General features: G+C 39.0%; 1 protein-coding gene across 4 annotated transcripts in view; it reads right to left on the bottom strand.

Moving 5' to 3' along the window:
- The window catches only part of LOC127653876 (receptor-type tyrosine-protein phosphatase F-like), a 440,914-nt gene that overhangs the window by 372,045 nt on the left and 49,625 nt on the right, over positions 1-19,244 (bottom strand). The gene's annotated exons all lie outside the window — the stretch shown is intronic.

Raw genomic sequence — 19,244 nt, 5'->3', positions numbered from 1 at the left:
CAATATCATTACAAAGCTTCTGAGTGTAATGACACGACCAAAATAAATGAACCACTGTTTCATCAGAATTCACACAAAAAGAGCATGTTAGCTCAATGTCAGATTTAAATCTTTGTATAAATTTCTTAACAGGATAGAACCTGTGTATCAACTTAAAGGAAATTTCTTTCACTTTATTTGTGAGAATGAATTTCTGCTGTAAAGACCAGATTTTTTTCCCAATTAAGGTTACCAAACAAATTATTCCAAAAGGAAATAACAGGTGGTACAGAAATCAAATCCTTAAGAAATAAAGATCTTATAGTTTTTAGCTTTCGACTCTGAAAAACAGATTTGACCAACAGAAGTATCACAAGGTTTAGGAAAGGATGCAGTAGATACTGGGGTGAATTACGGTTTTTAAAAAGCATACATAAACCAGAGGGAATAGCACCCATTACTGTAGCAAATTCTTTTGGGGTTACTGGTATTTGGTATTCAGAAAGAAATTCTGAATATCTGAATAAAAGACCTTGCTTATTAAACAAATGCTCCACTCCTCCTCCTCTTGTCCTTCAAGGCAGCTTGAAGTAAGTTCGTGTTACTGAAGTAACCAATAACATCGATAAAAGTTTTATTCATGTAACGTTACAGTGTGCAACATTTCTAGCTTTATTTTGCAAATTTATTGTTTAACCACTTCAGCTCTGCAGGATATTTTGAATTTTTTAGAGAATTAGGCATATCTGAATTTAAAAGAGCGTCCTGCCCACAAACATTGGAGTAAATGGATAGAAATTGTCTAATTTTACAGAAAACACTCTAAATTTCAACACAGTGGTGGAATATTGCATATATTTTATTATATTTATTCACAATGTTTTGATAAACACATATAAAATATCATATTTTTATATATTTTTTAATAATTTTTTTATTGTCATTCACAAGTTTGAAATGCACTGATGTCATGTCATGATGTTATGTAGTTTGATTGTTTGCTCTTTTGCACAGTTATTATATTCAAGGACGTGTCAATGTAGACAGTGCAGATATCAAACTGGTCTTTATTCTACAGCAAGGCAGAAATCTTGGTGCAGATGCTGCATCTGCAGCTGTACATAACATCCTTGAAATTCTTAACCAGTCACTCGGGAATACCAGCACAAGGCAGGGTCAGCAGCAGTCCAATCAGCAGTCGGGGCAGAGTCAAACAGTGGACCAAGATATGGCCAGGTTTCAGTTTTGCAGTCATGACAATGACAAAACAGCAACATTTTATTTAGCATGCATTTACAATACAACAATAAATTTGCAAAATAAAGCCAGAACTGTTGCACACTGTAACGTTACATTAATAAAACTTTTATCGATGTTATTGGTTACTTAAGTAACACGAACTTACTTCAAGCTGCCTTGAAGTACAAGAGGAGGAAGATGATGCCGCTCCGTGTCTCTCCTGAGAGCTCATCTTTACAGACTGATCGAAGACGATTATTAGACGATCGAAGGTCTCATATAATATTAAATTATATAATTATAGGTCAAATATTATTTAAATATTGTTAGTAAGTAATACAACAAAGCACGACGTATTGCATAACTACAAATCACCGCGAGAGCTTTCCAATATGCGCGCCACTGAGTGACGTCTGTACATCCGGGTCAGAGAGCACCTGTCCATCAAAAGCTCACTATCCAATCAGAGTAGATCGCTGTTAAGCCCACCCCCACGAGAGGTTTGTCTCAAAACAGCAAACGAAAAACTGTGAAGCGTAAGCGAAATCTGTGGCAGTGTATTCAGAATCCACGATTTGCGAAAACGAATCTTTGAAAAACATTAACAAAAAATGAAGCATATTTGAAGAGCCTGTTAAATTTGTGCGACTGAGTTAATTTTTTTCATTTTAATTGTGTTTTTCTTCTTTTGTAATGGAATATTTTTGATAGTTTCTGAAAAAGTTACGTTCAGTTTTATAAAGTTACGTTCAGTTTTATAAAGTTACATTCATTATTATTGACACAATCGTAATTCCATAGTTTCATGGCGGGTAACGTACTGTGCTCCAAAACATTGGTGCTGATTGGCCCAAGAGGAGTCCTGTGCGCCAATGAACGCTATCTATCGATCTGCGCTCGATTGCTCTTCCTTCATCCTCCAACTACCCGGATGTCTGTCTCAGTAACTTGAAATTGAATTTGAGAACTGAATCTGAATTGTGAGAAGTGAATGTGAAGATATATAGAGAGTTTAATTTTCAGTGAGGATCAAATTTTATTAGACTTCAGTTCCAAACGAATAAATTCAATTTCAAATGATACAATTCAGATTCAGTTTTTGAATAAATTCAATTTTAATTAAACAATACAATTTCAAATTATGTGATTCAAATTCAGTTGTTCAGTGCAATTATTCAAGTTTAGCCATTCAAATTCAAATATAAATGGTTCAAATTCAGTTTCTGGTGGCACATATTTCAGCCCATAGTTATAACAGTTGGAGAAACACTGGTTTGATAAATAATGTATTTTTTCTTGTGCTTGCAGGTTCATTCTGAGAATCAACCCTGATGGCACCAAATAGCAATCAAAGTCACACATCAGCCAAAAATCTGGATAGAGGATGCAAAGAAAAAGCATCAGTCTGAATCTTCCTGTGGCATCTCTCATCAGAGAGATTGTTGACTTTTATTGGCAAAATTACTAAAAAGTAACAACAAACAGATTTTTTTATTGCATTTTATTTTGGCTTGTATCACTTTGAAAATGTGTAACTTTTAGCTATGTTACATTACAGATACATAGCAACTTGTTTTACTAAGTAAATGTTCAACAAAGACAATAAATGTAAAATTATGTGCATGAGTAATTGTGATTTTTTTTGGGGGGGTTTCTACAATTAGATTTTCTTACAGGTGTAAAATATTAATACAAAAAAAATACACATGAAATCTTAACTAAATAAAATTTCAATTCAATAAATTATAAATGAAAATACAGTACATATGCTGTAAATGAAAATACAGTACATATGCTGTAAATGAAAATACGGTACATATACTGTAATTGAAAATACAGTAATATTACTGTAAATGTAAATACAATAATCATACTGTAAATAATTTTACAGTAATTTCCAGCTGCCAGTAAGTTACTGTAAAATTTACAGCAACCTTTTCACAGTGTAGTACAATCATGGTACTATATGGAAAATACAGTATTATTGTTGTAAAACCATGGTTAATTGTATCAAAACCATTATTTCTACACAGAAAATCATGGTGACAGCAGTCATGGATACTACAATATTACTATAGTAAAACCATGGTTCATTTTAATTAGGGTCTTTAACTTTAACTCTAATTACTAAATCAATATTTAACTTAATATCTGAACTAATACACTACATGCATAAACATAAAATGCATTTCAAACTTTACAAACTGCACATATATTCAATATTTGGAAGCTGTACATCACTATAGAAGGAAATTTGCTGTTAAAATGGATGCAAGAGATGTTGTGATGTGGCTTGAGTGTTTTAATTATATGTGGAAATCACACATCTTCGCTAGCAGAGTAGGGACACATATAGCTGGCAATGAACATCCCAATCGCTTTAGATATTGTTTATGCTTTTCCGAATTAGCACTGAGTGCCTGCTTAAAAACTAAAGGGAATGTGTGCAGTTTCCCTAGTTATTTCAGCGTAATTACTAGTATACAGCACTCTCATTGTGCAATGTCTTCAAAGATTGCCTGTTTTGTAAACGTTTTTCTATACCATCGCGGTTGTAATTGACTGCAAAAAGAATATATTTCCAGACAGGAAACCTGAATAACACAGGGGGCTTCTCTATCAGCGTATCAACTACACAAACGCATGCAGAACAGTGATGTCATCAAGTTTACCCACGTGAAACACAGGTGGAGGGTATCCATCAACAAATCCATTCAGGTGCATTAGCAGAGGTTGTAACTGTGCATATCTATTTGATGCTTTATTTTCAATGCAAAACCTTATGCTCCAGATGCGTCAATAAACTTGAGGAAAACCGCGGTGCCAAATCTTACCGAACTGTGGGTGGCAAACCGTACGGTAATTTTTTTACACCTCTAACATCCACATATGAGCCTGCCAGTCACATTTTGAGAGTTCATATGTGTACCATGATACACTTCCTGGGAATAAAAACACCACCTGTTCTTGGTTATAATTCACATATGCATATATGTGGCACATCTATCAGAGTTAGAGCTGGAAGTGTGATGTAATAACAGTGAAAGTGGTTGATGGGTCACCCAGGATGTCCTCTGCTCTGTGCTCTCAGGCTCAGTAAAACTACACCTGCATTTTCTCTTATTCTCTTTCTAAAGAAAACGAAAGTGTTCCTATCGGCCAGCTGGGCTCTAAAAGTACAGCAGCTCTGCTGGAGGAACAGCGTGAAGCGACTCGTGGGAGGAAAGCTTCCCACGAGCACATAAATATGTCCATTATAACAATGTGGTCGGTGGCCATAGCCGGTCACTCCTCAGAGAGATATGATCCCAGGAGAGAGAGCGCTCGTCTTTAATAGAGAAGACAGCAGAAGGGAGAATTTTTTTTCTCTTCTTCCAACACCAATGCTCTGTTCAAGAACCTAGTGAACAGCTTACCAAAGCATTTTAAGGCATCATAGGTCCAATGAGTAGGCTGTTCCAAGAGGTAGCAAAATTATGCTGCCTCTGAGATACCACGTTTTGTCCAAATTCAGAGGCAATATTGTGGAGAAATATTCCTAATATAATTAAAAATATATACTGTATGTATATGTATATATACTGTATATATATATTTTTTTATTAAAAGTGTCTATTTAGCCCAGTACTAGTGTGTGCTAAAACTAGTGTTTATTTTTATTATTAGGGCCCAAGCACTTAAAGTGCATAGGCACCAACTGTAATCGTTAGTGTTCTTTTTGTTAAGAGTCAAGCCTCAAAGGGGCGAAAGACCCCTATTGTTTTCATTAGTTTTCCTATTATTAGGGGTCAAGCCCCAAAGGGGCGAAAGACTCCTATTGTTTTTGTTAGTTTTCTTATTATTATTCAAGCTTCTTCTTCTGCTCTTGAGTTTATGGCAGCCAATAGAACCGCTTGCGGGAAAGTTATAACATTTTGCACACAGTTAGGGAACATTCTGATCTGTCTCTACTTCAAACCCTCTAGCGCCACCCTAATTTTCAATCATGTTTATATTAATAACTTTTGAACCGTGAGTACTAGAAACTAAATTCTCTCTGCTCTGTCATGAAAATTTTCGGAAAAACCTACTTTTTCTAAATCGTCCTTAGCCGTTTCTCTGATTTGCACAAAAAAAATTGCCTGCATCATCTAGAGGCACTCATGACAAAAATTTATTCAGAGAATTTTGATAAACGATACCATTTTCGAATGCCGCTTCAACGAATTCGACGAACGTGCAAAATTGAACTTGAGGCTATATCTCCACAACACTGAGGAATTGGGACGAAACTCTATACGTGTCATCACCATTAGAACCTGAGGTTACCTGCAGCGTTTTGGCACACTGCCCCCTACTGGTCATGAGATATGAAAAAAGATAATTTTTGATTATAACTTCTGAATAGTTTGTCATAAAATCATCAAATTGGTGTCATTAGATTCAGTGGGGTATTGCGAGACCAGCGATATGAAAAATTCCTATGTTGGCCATTTTGGGCGTCGGCCATTTAGAATTTTCTGAAAAACCTACTTTTTCGAACTCTTCCTAGTCGGTTTGTTGAATGCCGTTTCAAAGAATTTGACAAAGAGCATGCCAAAATGGACGTGAGGGTATATCTCTGTAACGCTTTAGTGTATTCATACCAAATGTATTACTTGTCATAGGCACCATGACTCGAAGGTGCCTGCTCAGTTTCGGAACAGTGCCACCTAGTGGTCACGAGATATGAAAAATTCATATTATGCATATAACTTCTGAACAGTTTCACCTAAAATCACAATCCCGTCTTGTTAGATTCTGTGCGGGATGCTGAGTCGAATGATACCCTATGTCTGCCATTTTGTGTGTCACCCATTTTGAACTTTGTTGTAAAATGCTTTATTTTTCAAACTCATTAACATATCTTACAAAACTTGTTATGTGTCATTGGCACAATGCCCTGAAGGTACTCCAAAATTGTTGGGATAGCGCCACCTTCTGGTCAAAAGTTATATAAAATGTTCATAAAATACTAATGACTTTGATTACTTTGTGCTATTGTCATGAGATTAGTTTTGGTAGATTCTGTGGGTCATGCTAGAACATGGATACCAATTATGCCACGATCGATCGAACTTCCTGTCTGCCATTTGAAATCCTTTAAAACTTTTTTTTAGCTTTTAACCAAAATAAAATCAGAACACCTTCAGACCATGCCGACAAAAGTTATGGATTTCATGTTGAGAGACCAAACCATTTTCATTTAACACAACAATGAATTTGATGGCATGGTGCCAGAATGGTTATCTCGGCAACGCTTTGGCGTATTATCATGAAACGTAATGTGTCATCATGACCGCACCTTGACCACACCATATCAATTTGGTGACAGTGCCACCTGTTGGTCAAAAGAAATAAGCTTTTATGGCCATTTCTATTTTGCCTAAAATTATGACCAGATTGCTTTAATTACTTTTTTTTTTTTTTCCATTGTTGTGCCTAATAATGGTTAATGTGCTTGGACTCTTAATTGCTGCTTGCAGCAAAATTTGTTTGTGTGATTCTTAAAGCAGTGGTTCTAAACTGGTTTTGTTTCAGGACCTAGATTTAACATTGGACATCAAGTAGCGACCCAACACTGTACCAAAATTGTTTATCATTAAAAAATGCCTGTAAAATTAAACGTATTAAATAATATTACCACAAAGTGCAAATGCCCAACAATATGAATGACGAATGTTAGCCTCAAGTCACCATTCACTATCATTGTATGGAAAAAAGATGCAATGAGAAGTGAATGGAAGAGAAGATAACATTCCGTTTAACAGCTTATTTTATGTTCCGCAGAAGAAGAAAGTAAGTCATTGGAAAAACATGAAGATTAGCATATTATGGCAGAATTTTAATTTGGGGGTCAACTATCTCTTAACAATACATAGGCTAATTGCAAATAGGCTAATTGGGAAAACTGGAAACATTCAAAATGCATACATTTTGATTAAAACATATTAAACCATAAAAACGATATTTTTGCAAAATGATATTACGTGGCTAAATACACGTATTGCATACAAAAAATATATTTTTACAAATGTACGTATAGTAACTTTTATTCTTTGAGACCAGCTACTCAAAATCTATTGTGAATTAAGTCTCTGGTGCTCTATAACTGTGCTTCATGTGAGGAGCGCTATTTTTTGAGCGCATTAAATTGTTGTCCATGTAGACCCAAATCAGTCACATAAGAGTTTTCATGGTGGTTACATGCTGTCTTAGAGGGGACCACCTTTAATAGTCAGAATACAGCTAGGCAGCAAACTGGATTTTGGAACGTAACTAGAATTCACTTAGTATCTTTCTGTCTGTTTTGTGTTCCTCTCAAAAAGCAGTGAAGGGCAGGCCATGCAGGGGTGGAGCGTCTATCTAACCTGCATCAAGGGATGGAGAAGCAGCATAGAGTCGGTGGCGGCTTGCAGTTATCTCTCCTCAAAGCACTTAGGCTTCGAAATGGAATTCATTTGCAGGATAGCTGTCTCAGTCACATCACTCACATTAACATCTCATTATTGACAAGAGTGTTTATTTGAGCATATGTGCTCCGATGAGAGTGTCACTGTAATCAAGATTAAAGCATCTCTCTCTCTCTCTCTCTCTCTCTCTCTCTCTCTCTCTCTCTATCTCATGCATGTGTACATTTGTCGCTCTGGGAAAATCAAACAAAGTACATAATTATACAATAAGAGGTGAAACGCTCTTGATGCACACTGTGTCTGCACTAAAGGGATTTTTGTTACCAAACAGTAGTGTGTATGGCTTGTGTGTGTAATTTTTTGTTGTATGTCTGTCTCATAGAGATATATTAGTAGCGCTAGGTAGCGACCCATATATCAGTTTTGCTGATTAATAGGCACGATAACAGATTTCTGAAATTATCGGTTATTGTCAAAAATCCACACCGATAGTTTTTCCCCATTGTGTCTGGTACTGAAGCAGCTGGGAAGGGTCCCCTGTCATTATACATGATGAGAGCGGCCTCTAGAGGCTAAATAAAAACTTTCACTTCACTTGCTATGTTTCCATCTAAAGGTTTTTGTTGCGAAAAAAGGAGTAGCGCATGATGGAAATGCAAATTATCGCTAAAATTTCACAAGTGTCAACATAATATTTTTCCGTTTAACTCTAGCACATAAACTCTATGTTACTACTTCAAATATCGTAAAAAAAATGGTTTGGAAGCACTTTTTGTCACAAAACACAAAAATATAGTGTCACATGACAGAATTTACCCCAATCATTAGCCTGTGTTAATCATGACGACAAGCCAATTTATTGTACGTGACTCATTACTTGCACTGTTATGGATTGGTCTTAATGGCATACCTGCACAGATCCGATGCTACAAACACATCTGCGTCATGACACTTCCAGGAGTGCCAACACAAATATCTCGTACGAATCAATATTGACAAGTGCACGGGAACAAATGAATGGCAACTCTTTGCTATTAATGTAATAGCGGTAGCCATCCGTTTATTTATTAAAGTTGCTTTTACACACCATTAAAAATAATAGACAGCAGTCATGGAATTAGCCCACAATACAAAAACATATAATTTATGTGCAAAAGATGTTTTAAATTCAAAATAAATAAAAATACTAGTAGAAAAGCAGCAGTGTGCTTTTTTGGAAAACTAACACAGGCCAGTTCTATAAAATTATTGTTTAGCTTACTTTTGAAAAAATGGCAGCAAAATTCCCAGTATTGAATTAAACAAAATTACTACTGTCGAGTTAACGCGTTAATAACGCGCGATTAATTATACAAAAAATAACATTTCATCGCATGCTTGTAGTACCACCTGTATACTCCAGAGGGCAGTAAGTGAAATTTCAGCTGTGTGAACAACACACAGTTTATACAGTGAAGAAAACAACACAGATATGCGTTACTAAGGGTTCAAATGTGAACTAAGGGATCTCAATATGTGTTTAAAGATTGAGTATTAAACTATATTTAACACAGTGACCTAAACATTTTATTTTTATGACGCAACACACCTGAGACGCGACACAAGCATGTCTGACGCAGGTCGTATGGTAGGGTGACCACCCGTCACAGTCCCGAAATTGGAAGCTTTGTCCCGCGTCCCACAAGTTATAAGCAGTTTCCCGCATTTCAATTTTGTCTGTATAATTATTTATTTTTTATTATTATTTCGGCATCATTTTATTTCTTCGTCCTTTAATTACAAAATCACTATAAAAAAAAGTTAATAAGAAAACACTGAACATGCGCAGCGCACCCTTTCTTTCTTGCCAGAGTGGGAAAACACTGGAAAAAAATAACTGCAACAGAAAAATGGGTCTATCCAGAGCTCCCAAGAAGAAAAATTGTCTTTGTATAATAAATAATTGGAGAAAATATATACATGGATAAAACCAGTTACAGGTGACCCTAAATAAGGAGAGTGCAGGGTATGCCACCGAAGTTTCACGGACAGCTCTGCTGAAGCAGTTCAATGCCCCAAACATGACAGCTCTGATATATTTGGCTTTGAGCATTCCTGTCACCAACGCGCTCGTGGAGAGTGTGTTTTCACTGATGACCGCTGCGTGGACAGAGACAATGAACTGAGCATCTGTGGACCTCATCAAAAGTGAACTCCTGGTGAAAGTGAACACATACACCTGCCAGGAGTTCTACAGTCATAATGAATGAGAAGGTCCTACTCAAAGCAGCCAGATCAGACAAAAAAAATAAATAATTCAAGATGCTCTAAATCTGGTAAGAACGCATTTAATCTTTCTAGTCTTTAATAATGGAATTGATGTGCTTATTTGGAAATGTGCTTTTTAACGAATAAAATATTATTTTCACTTCATTATATTTACATTGAGTAGGTCTGTGCTGTTAAAATTTGTTTGTATGTAGACCTTATGCCAAACAGAGTGACGTTCACAGCATTTAACATCACTGCAAAAATAAATCTAATACAGAATCAATATTTATTCACCTAGTACAATAACAGTACGTTATCTCTCCCTCGTGTCCTGCATTGTACCGCAAAATCAGGTCTGATAACCTGCAACAGAGCAATAGCCAGGTGGTCACCCTATCGTATGGTCTTTACCTCACAAATATTTAATTACCGGTTAAGGAGGTGTCCTTTAAACTGTTACACCGTTTTTAACCCAGTCAATCTTTATTTAAGAAGCATGCTCCCTGAAATAGATCAACTTTGCTCCTCCAGTAATGCCGTAGATGAATCTACCCCTCACTTTTTTGGGGAATGTGCCAACGCAGTAGTATTTTGGATATTTTTTTTAAATATATTATTTAAATACTCTTTATACCTCCAACAACTCCAAAGCATTGCACTATGTAATGAATATAATATCTTGGCATTATTGTAAAATATATCTGTAGTATTGTGTACTTTGTATACCCCTGGCTTATTTAAAAAAAAAAATAAAAAAAGTGTGACGCAGGTGTAAAATGACGGGTTCTTAAACAAGCCCTCATGATAAATCTCCAACTGATTGACAAATTCACTTATTAAATGGACTGCTGTGAACAGTATGCCAATGATTGACTTATGATCATTAATATGGTAGTAAACAATACATTGTATTCTAAAGCCACTTTTATATTGTTTTATCAATGTTTAACTCTTCTGCTACAAGAATGTAATGCATTTTAATTATAGGAATATTTTTTATTTTATTTTATATATATATAATTTTTTTATATTTAAAGATAACCATGTATAATTATTTCATCATTATGTATTGAATTATTGTTATATGAGCGGCTTTCTCAGCAAATATTTGTATATGCAATTAATCACGATTAATTAATCGGGACACCATGTAATTAATTCGATTAAAAATGTTAATCGATTGACAGCCCTAAAAATTATCAAACTAATTAAGCATTAAATAATACAAAAAAATAATAACCAAACAAAAAAATAATAAAATTGTTAGGCCTATATGCTTGCCTTTTCTTTACACAAACTTAAATTAGCCTTACCCTGTTTTGTAGACTAAAAAAGTCAGCTGAATGACATTCTCAGAAATGTCTATAAACTATCAGAACTATTTGAGGAGTTAACTTCCAGAAAACAACTTTTTTGAACGTTTTAAAACGTTTAAATATTTTAAATCTAACCCTCCTTACCTTGGATCGCATTTGCTAAGCTGCTTCAGAAAATGTCAATTATATTATGACACTAAATTTAATTTAAAATGACAATCAAGTTCAGTTAGTCGTTAAAAGTGGCTTGACAAATATGCAGGACATAATGCAGATGTGATGGTGATGCTTTAGATTAGCTGATTGTTAAAAATGTAAACACTGATATTACACAGCATTATTTTTTTTTTTTAAATAGCTGTGTACACAGCATATACACATTGATGGATGGTCCTTATACTAAGACCAAAAGTTTCCCCCCACTACTTGGTGCAGGTTGTCAGCTTGAACAGGGTCATGACGATTTGCTTTCGGGTCAAAACTGGTGGCAAACTGTGATGGGTGCAACATCAGGCCCAATATTACAATCCTATCATAAAGGCAAATGTTCCCTTTTGATTGCAATTCCTCGTCTTCTGATTGCATTTATTTATTAAATTAAAATGACAGTAAGCTGGCTGATTTCAATCATTTGTCTCAATACTCTCCCCATTTTACTAAAACTTTGGGGGAAAAATTAGGTACATCTGGGAGGCTAAAGGTACACAGTTACCGATATAAACACATTTCTGCATGGAAATGGCTTAAGGTCAGATTTATTTTGCGATAAATCAAAACTTATGCGACAAAGTGTTTTTTTAAGCATGACATCATCAAACACACCATTTTTATTGATAAAAGGTCAGTTGAATGCAAACAGGCAGAAGACGACAAATTTTGCTAAATATTTATAACGAAACAGTGTGAAAAGTGGATGGAAACTAGATTACTGTGACTACGACTACACCTTGCATGGAGCAGAACGTCTTGGTTACTTCCGTAACAAAGATGTTGTGTCGATGATGTGACACTAGGGGTCACTCTTGGGAGCCCGAGACACCTCTGATATTTGCATGCCACTCCCCCGGACATATGGGTATAAAGGAGCTGGCGTGCATACCGCTCATTCAGGTTTTGTGCTGAGGAGCTAAGAGTAAGTTCCCGGCGCTGTGGCAGGAGGGACAAAACGTCTCGTTCCTTCCATGAGGGAACTACTAAGACACGGGATGAAACCGGGTCAACCCGGAGATTGTAGAACCTTGCAAAGGTGTTGGGTGTAGCCCAGCCTGCTGCTCTGCAAATGTCTGTTAGAGAGGCACCACTGGTCAGGGCCTAGGAGGCCGCCACACCCCTGGTAGAATGGGCTCATAGCCCTGAGGGGGGCGGCACGTGCTGGCCGTGGAATGCCATAGCTATGGCATCAATGATCCAGTGGGTGATCCTCTGCTTGGAGACAACACTTCCACCAGACACAGTAACGTCAAGGCTGGGTCTGCCTCCTCCTGGGGCAGCGCTTGCAGGTTCACCACCTGATTCCTGAATGGGGTTGTGGGAACCTTGTGCACATAGCCTGGTCAGGGTCTCAGGATCACGTGAGAGTAGCCCGGACTGTAATCCAGGCACATTTTGCTAACAGAGAACGCTTGCAGATCACCTACCCTCTTGATGTAAGTGAGTGCAGTCAGGAGGGCAGTCTTTAAAGAGAGTGCTTTAAGCTCAGCTGACTCCAGGTGCTCAAAGGGGGCTCCCCATAGACGTTGAAGGACTACAGAGAGGTCTCATGAGGGAACGAGGCGCGGTCTGGAGGGATTCAACCTCCTGGCGCCTCTCAGGAACCTGATGATCAGGTCATGCTTCCCTAAGAACTTACCATCCACTGCATGGTGTGCTGCTATAGTGGCTACATACACCTTCAAGGTAGAGGGGTGCAGCTGTCCCTCCAACATCTCCTGCAGGAAGGAAAGCACTGAACCCACTGCACATCTCTGGGGGTCTTTGTGTCGGGAAGAGCACCACTTAGCGAACAGATGCCACTTAAAGGCATACAGGCACCTGGTATGGGGAGCCCTAACCTGAGTGATCGTGTCTACCATGGTGGGAGGTAGGCCACTTAGGTTTTCCACGTCCCATCCAGGGGCCAGACATGGAGATTCCAGAGGTCTGAAAGAAGGTCCTTCCTCAGGGTAATTCACCAGGGAGGGGCTGACACGAGGAGCATAAGGTCCGTGAACCAAGTCTGGGTGGACTGGGTTGGAGAGTGCAAGCCACGCATCCAAGCTCCGGCGAGGGGGACCAAGGGGACATTCTCGTCGGACAAATTGGCGGGTTGGGCCTCATGACGGCGTGGGGCCTCTTTGAAAGGAGACAAATGTGTGTCTCGAGATTCTCGCATTCTGCTCCATTCTGTTGTGTTCCTAACTGTTTGAACAGCCCCTGGCCTGGGCTCATAGTCTGAGCCGCTTCACTACCGATTTCAGCCAAATACCACTGCTATCTGTGAATATTGCTACCATACATACAACCGTAATGAATAAAAAACAATGTGCTACCCCCCATATCACAAAATGAAATGTAATTTTTTCAACAGCCAGGATAGGAATGATCTATGCAATAATGTAATGGTGTTGTAAGGTTTCTGTATTTATTGTGCTCTCTTGTGGACTAAGGAAACAACATCAATTTAAAAATCAACTGACTTTAAAATTCAATATTAGTTAATTTCTGATAATATTTATATAATTTTAAAAAGTACAATAAATTTTTCATGGTTCGGTCAGTAATGTTTATTTTTGTAATAAAGTTCAGCACTATTTTACTTTGAGTGTTATTTTTCATTCAGTATCAATTTTAAAAACTATTGGTTGATTAATCGGTTATCGGCAGGTACTGCCATACTTAGTTATCGTTATCGGTAAAATCCACTATCTGTCAACCTCTAGCTCTAGATTTTGAGTGAGTGAAATTAATGCTATACAACCAGAGAATGAACGAGAGATAGTGAAAACTTAATTAAAAAAAGTGTTCTGTGATACTGATAATGTGCCTCTGTGAGTTATCGCTGTATAAATTGAGAGAACACTCCTTATCATAAAACCAGACAAGAGAGAGAGAGTGGGGAGGAAATATTTCATTATAAAATATGGTTTAATAATCATCAGATTGAGAGATAACATGTTCTTCAGTCATTCAGTCATTCACTTGGCAGTCATTCAAGCCAAGTTTCTTAAAAACTGCACTAGTTGTCGTATTTAGATAATCAATTAAAACTTATGAAATCAGTGTCTTAAAAAATAATGTCGAATTTTTTTAAGAAATTGTGAGTGGTGCTTGAGTGGGCTAGGACATTGTGGGTGGTTTCCAGGGCACTGCTACACAGTTGCTAAGGGCTTACTGTATATGGTTTTTAACACATTACTGCAATTGCTAGGGGTTATTAGGTGGTTATTAGGGTGTTTTGGGTGGTTGCTTTCTGGCCCGAGTCATAAGAGCCCAAGTCCAAATCTACGATATTCTAGATATGATTCTGGTCCCTTTTTCAATGGCATATGGGATTTTTTCACCTGTTGTAGGGCATTACTTGGTGGTTATTAGGGTGTTTTGGGTGGTTGCTTTCTGGCCCAAGTCATAAGAGCCCAACTCCAAGTCTACGATATTCTCAATATGATTCTGATCCCTTTTTCAAAGTAATATGGAATTTTTTCACCTGTTGTATTGTCCAATATTAATGCATGACACATATATTGTTTTGGAAGACTTTTGTTTTTAAATAAATTTGCATTTGTATTGACTTGGCCTGAATTTCCATGGCTTGTGTATGTTGATTAGTGCTGGTCTGATGCTTATCAAGTTGAAGAAGAAAAAACAATACAACAATACAAAAAAGAAATACAGTTCAGTGAAGCTAAATGAGCCTTGCTCATTAAGCTAGTGGTGAAACCAACACACCAGCTTCCAATTTATGAGACCAGCGTCAAAAATATCATGTTAACCAACTATGCTGCTCTTTTCATTAGGAAGCAGATTTAGCCTACAGTGTTTTAAGTGAACAAACTCTGTTAGAAGCCGGCATCTCCTCCCAGGCAGTCGGTTTGTCACTGGTAGGCCCGAACGGTCCATTCAGTGAGCGGATTATCCCAGAGAGGAGGAGGAGCAGATCGATTGTACACTGAAGACAAACGCAGCGCTGCTCTCATGAGCCTCTCACCATGACCAACATTGGATGTAGAAATGCAGCTCTAATCCCTGAGAGTTACTGTTGCACAAATAAATGTCCTTTATGAGGACTCTAAGAGGACCTCTACTCAGGAGACTAAAGTCCACAGAGACAAAAAGCTGGAACTGAGCTAGTCTGTCTGTTTGGACTGTACTGTTGAGTCATTCAGATCAAGAGTATCTGAAGTCTTTACATAAAACGCCTGCAGGCATAAAGCAGCATCATGGATGTAAAGACACAAGTTCAAGCTGAGCTCAAACAGAAAGCAGCATGTGTAATAATGTATAGAAAATAAAAAGCATAAGCACTATCAACGATAATTTCTCAAAACTGTATGAGCAGTTTCTTTGCCAATGTATCATCTACAGAGAAAATTAAAGTGTATTTTAATTCCATAAGGAAAATCTTATTGCTCAGAAGTTACTCTTTTATAGCTCAGTATTTTTCAGTTCCCTATCTGTCACTCACTCGACGTTGTGTCGATGAGTTGACATTAGGGGTCACCCTTGGGAGCCCAGACATCTCTGATCTTTGAGAAAAGGCCAATGGGATTTGACGTGTTGGATTTGGATTCCACTCCCTCTGACATACGGGTATAAAAGGAGTGTCGTTTGCAAAAACATACTCATATTCCTTCTTCAGAACCAAGCGGACGTATTCACAGAGCTGAATTCCTACTGCTGTTCCATTCATCTCTCTCTTTGAAAAGCTGTTTGATCTATGGCGCATTACAGCGGTTCGCCCCCTCACACACAACGATTGTGCTAAGAAAACACCCCTGGGCAGTTCGACCTGAGCAGAGCTTCTTTCTACACATGTATATATATTTAGAATATATTTTCCTCTAAAAGTGTGGTGCAAACAAAAGCGTCTTTTTCAAAACACCTCTTCATTGGTGTGTGTTTTCCTGGTTGTGATCATTACCTCTCTGCTTCCCACGGCCACTATCACTGCCTCTCGTGTTGGGCACTCCCCACGTGGGGACAGTGCTTGTGGACGGGTCATGCTCTCACTGCGAGGACATGATTTTGGCAACGTTGCAGTCGAGGCTGAAGAGTGGAAACTCCACCCTCCACCAGCTGATCTGGAGTCGATTCAGCCAAGCACAGGTAGACCTGTTTGCTTCCCCAGAATCCTCCCACTGTCGACTCTGGTACTCTCTGACCGAGGCTACCCTCAGGGCAGATGCCCTGGCGCACAGCTAGCCCCTGAAATGGAGCAAGAGTGCGTTTTCTACCAGCGAGCCTACTTGCAAAGACGTTGTGCAATGTCAGGGAGGACAAGGAGCAGATCCTGCTAGTTTCCCTCAATGGCCCCCCGGACTTCTCATGACAGCCCCCCCAACCCCCCCACGGCGAATCCTCGGATTCCTGAAAACCCTCCTCCCAGGTCGCGCCTCGTTCCCTCGTGGGACATCTCCATGGTCCTTCGGCCTTCTGGGATCTCCCTTCAAGCCCCTTGAGTCAGCTGAGTTAAAGGCACTCACCTTAAAGAATGCCGTCCTGACGGCACTCACCTCCATCATCATCCTGAGACCTTTCAGGGATCAGGTGGTGAACCTGCAAGCGCTGCCCCAGGAGGAGGCAGACCCAGCCTTAGCATTGCTGTGTCTGGTGCATGCTCATCGTATCTACTTGGATCGCACGCAGAGCTTTAGAAGCTCCGAGCAGCTCTTTGTCTGCTTCGGTGGACAGCGAAAAGGAAGCGCTGTCTTCAAACAGAGGATTGTTCACTGGGTTATCGATGCCATCACCATGGCATACCATGCCCCCTGCTGGCCTGCGAGCCCACTCTACCAGGGGTGTTGCGGCTACTTGGGCGCCTCTCTAGTAGACATCTGAAGAGCTGTGGGCTGGGCAACACCTAATACCTTTGCACGGTTTTATATCCTCAGGGTTGAGTCAGTTTCGTCCCGTGTGTTATTAGGTGACACAAACAGGTAAGTTCGGATCAGCTGGCCGGGTGTTCCGCTTGCGCATAGCGCCTTTCCCCTCCCTTGAGGTGAAAACGTGCGCTTTTTTCCCAGTTGTGTTTGCAAAAAAGTGTGAACCCCTGGACATTTTTCCTCTTTAGCCCAGCAGCCGACGAGTCTTAGGAGAGGCTAGCCGTCGCCCAAGTTCGTGCGTCACTTAGGCCCCTTGCCTAAGTTAAGTGCTCCACATGTGCTGGTTGTCTCCTTAGGTAACACCCGTGTGATGTATATTCCGCAAAATGTTTTCCCCGCTGGTAAACCGTGTCTTCCTTAGGCAGAGGTCCCTCTGTCCTTGGTCACCGTGTTTGTAGCAACTTCTCCCCTCCTTGGGTTGGACCTACCCCAGTGCTGCTACGCACAACGTGCTTTCGCTCTGACCCGATAAGACCATGTGTTTAATTCCACTTAGAAGCCCCCTCTTGAGGCCGGGTGTGGTCTCTGCGGTGTCCTAATCTTTGGAGGGACACCCCCCAACGTGGACCTTATATGGCCCCCAAGCTGAAAATGTTTTTCCATTTTCTTAATGAGAATAATAGAGAGAAGGCTACGGCTGGGCCAGCCAGTCCTTAAACTACTTTATTTCATATTTCTATTTTTGTCTTACTAACTAAATAAAAGGAATAAAGAGCAATAAAAAAAATTACTCAAATCAGAAAATGTTTATGTAGAGTTAGTGTATTTAGCAATATAATCAGCTTTTTTTTTTTTTTTTTTTTTTTAATTGGATGAGAAATGTTTTCCTTTATATAAAAATCTCTGAATTTTTGTTTGTAGACTTTGGTACATCAGCAAATCTGAGCACAGTTTGAGACATTGTTGAGATAATTTTAGAAAGCCTAGAAGAGGCATGTGATTTTTTTTTTTTCAGGAGAAACATCTGAGAGGCAGGAGACTTAAGGCCAAAGTATACTTCAGGTGTGTGCGTTGCGGAATGCTCCGCACACAGTATGTGTGACGCAAATTGCGTCGTCAGCCTAGATTTTCTTGATTTGCACACGCGATCCTCGGCTGCGCATGCACAGCCCATTGACTCTACTAAAAGAGTGTCAGTTGTAGTGCGCATGCATCAAATGTGTTCCTAGTCGTTTGTAGTCAGAAAAGCATACTCACAAAGGTAACGCTGTCAACCAGGGGCGAAGTGATCAGGAACACGCAAAAACAGCGTTTACCAGAGCCTTTAAGCAGAGTTCACATTTTTGTCTCCATTTAATCTCATTACTGTCCTATGAGAATCAACTGAGATTCAGTAAAATCGAAATTGATAGTTTTCTTTATTAAAGACCAGCTCATACTACACCACCCAGCCCCTGGCTGTCTGACATTCTTCGTGAACATCGGACTGATCTCAGAGCAGCTGAGAGGAGATGATCTAGGTAAATATCAACTTCTGCTTGCAACTTTTTCAGATAACATTACAGCTGTAAAAACCTCCTATTACCAGACCAAGATCAACAGCAACACAGACACATGTATCTTATTTAGAACATTCAACACACTTCTCTGTCCTCCCCCTTCACCACCTGACACATCACTGACAGCAGATATCTTCGCCACATTCTTTACAAATAAGGTTACATCCATCAGCAATACATTAACTACACCACACCCTGTCAAACACCTGGCTCTGTATGCAACCATTCTTTCTCTATGTTCTCTTCTCTGACAGACACTGAGGCCTCTAAACTCCTCCTCTCCAACCACCCCATAACCTGTTCCCTTGACACCATTCTATAAAACATCTTCTTCAGGCCATCTCTTCGTCCATCATACCTGCACTTACATGCATAATTAACAAATCTATACTTACAGGCACTTTTCCCACTACATTTAAGCAGGCTCGAGTAACCCCACTGCTGAAAAAACCT

This window comes from Xyrauchen texanus, chromosome 13 (genome assembly GCF_025860055.1).
Source record: "Xyrauchen texanus isolate HMW12.3.18 chromosome 13, RBS_HiC_50CHRs, whole genome shotgun sequence".
Lineage (NCBI taxonomy): Eukaryota > Metazoa > Chordata > Actinopteri > Cypriniformes > Catostomidae > Xyrauchen > Xyrauchen texanus.
The sequence above is the reverse complement of the archived record's forward strand: the minus strand, read 5'-3'. Positions and strand labels throughout refer to the sequence as shown.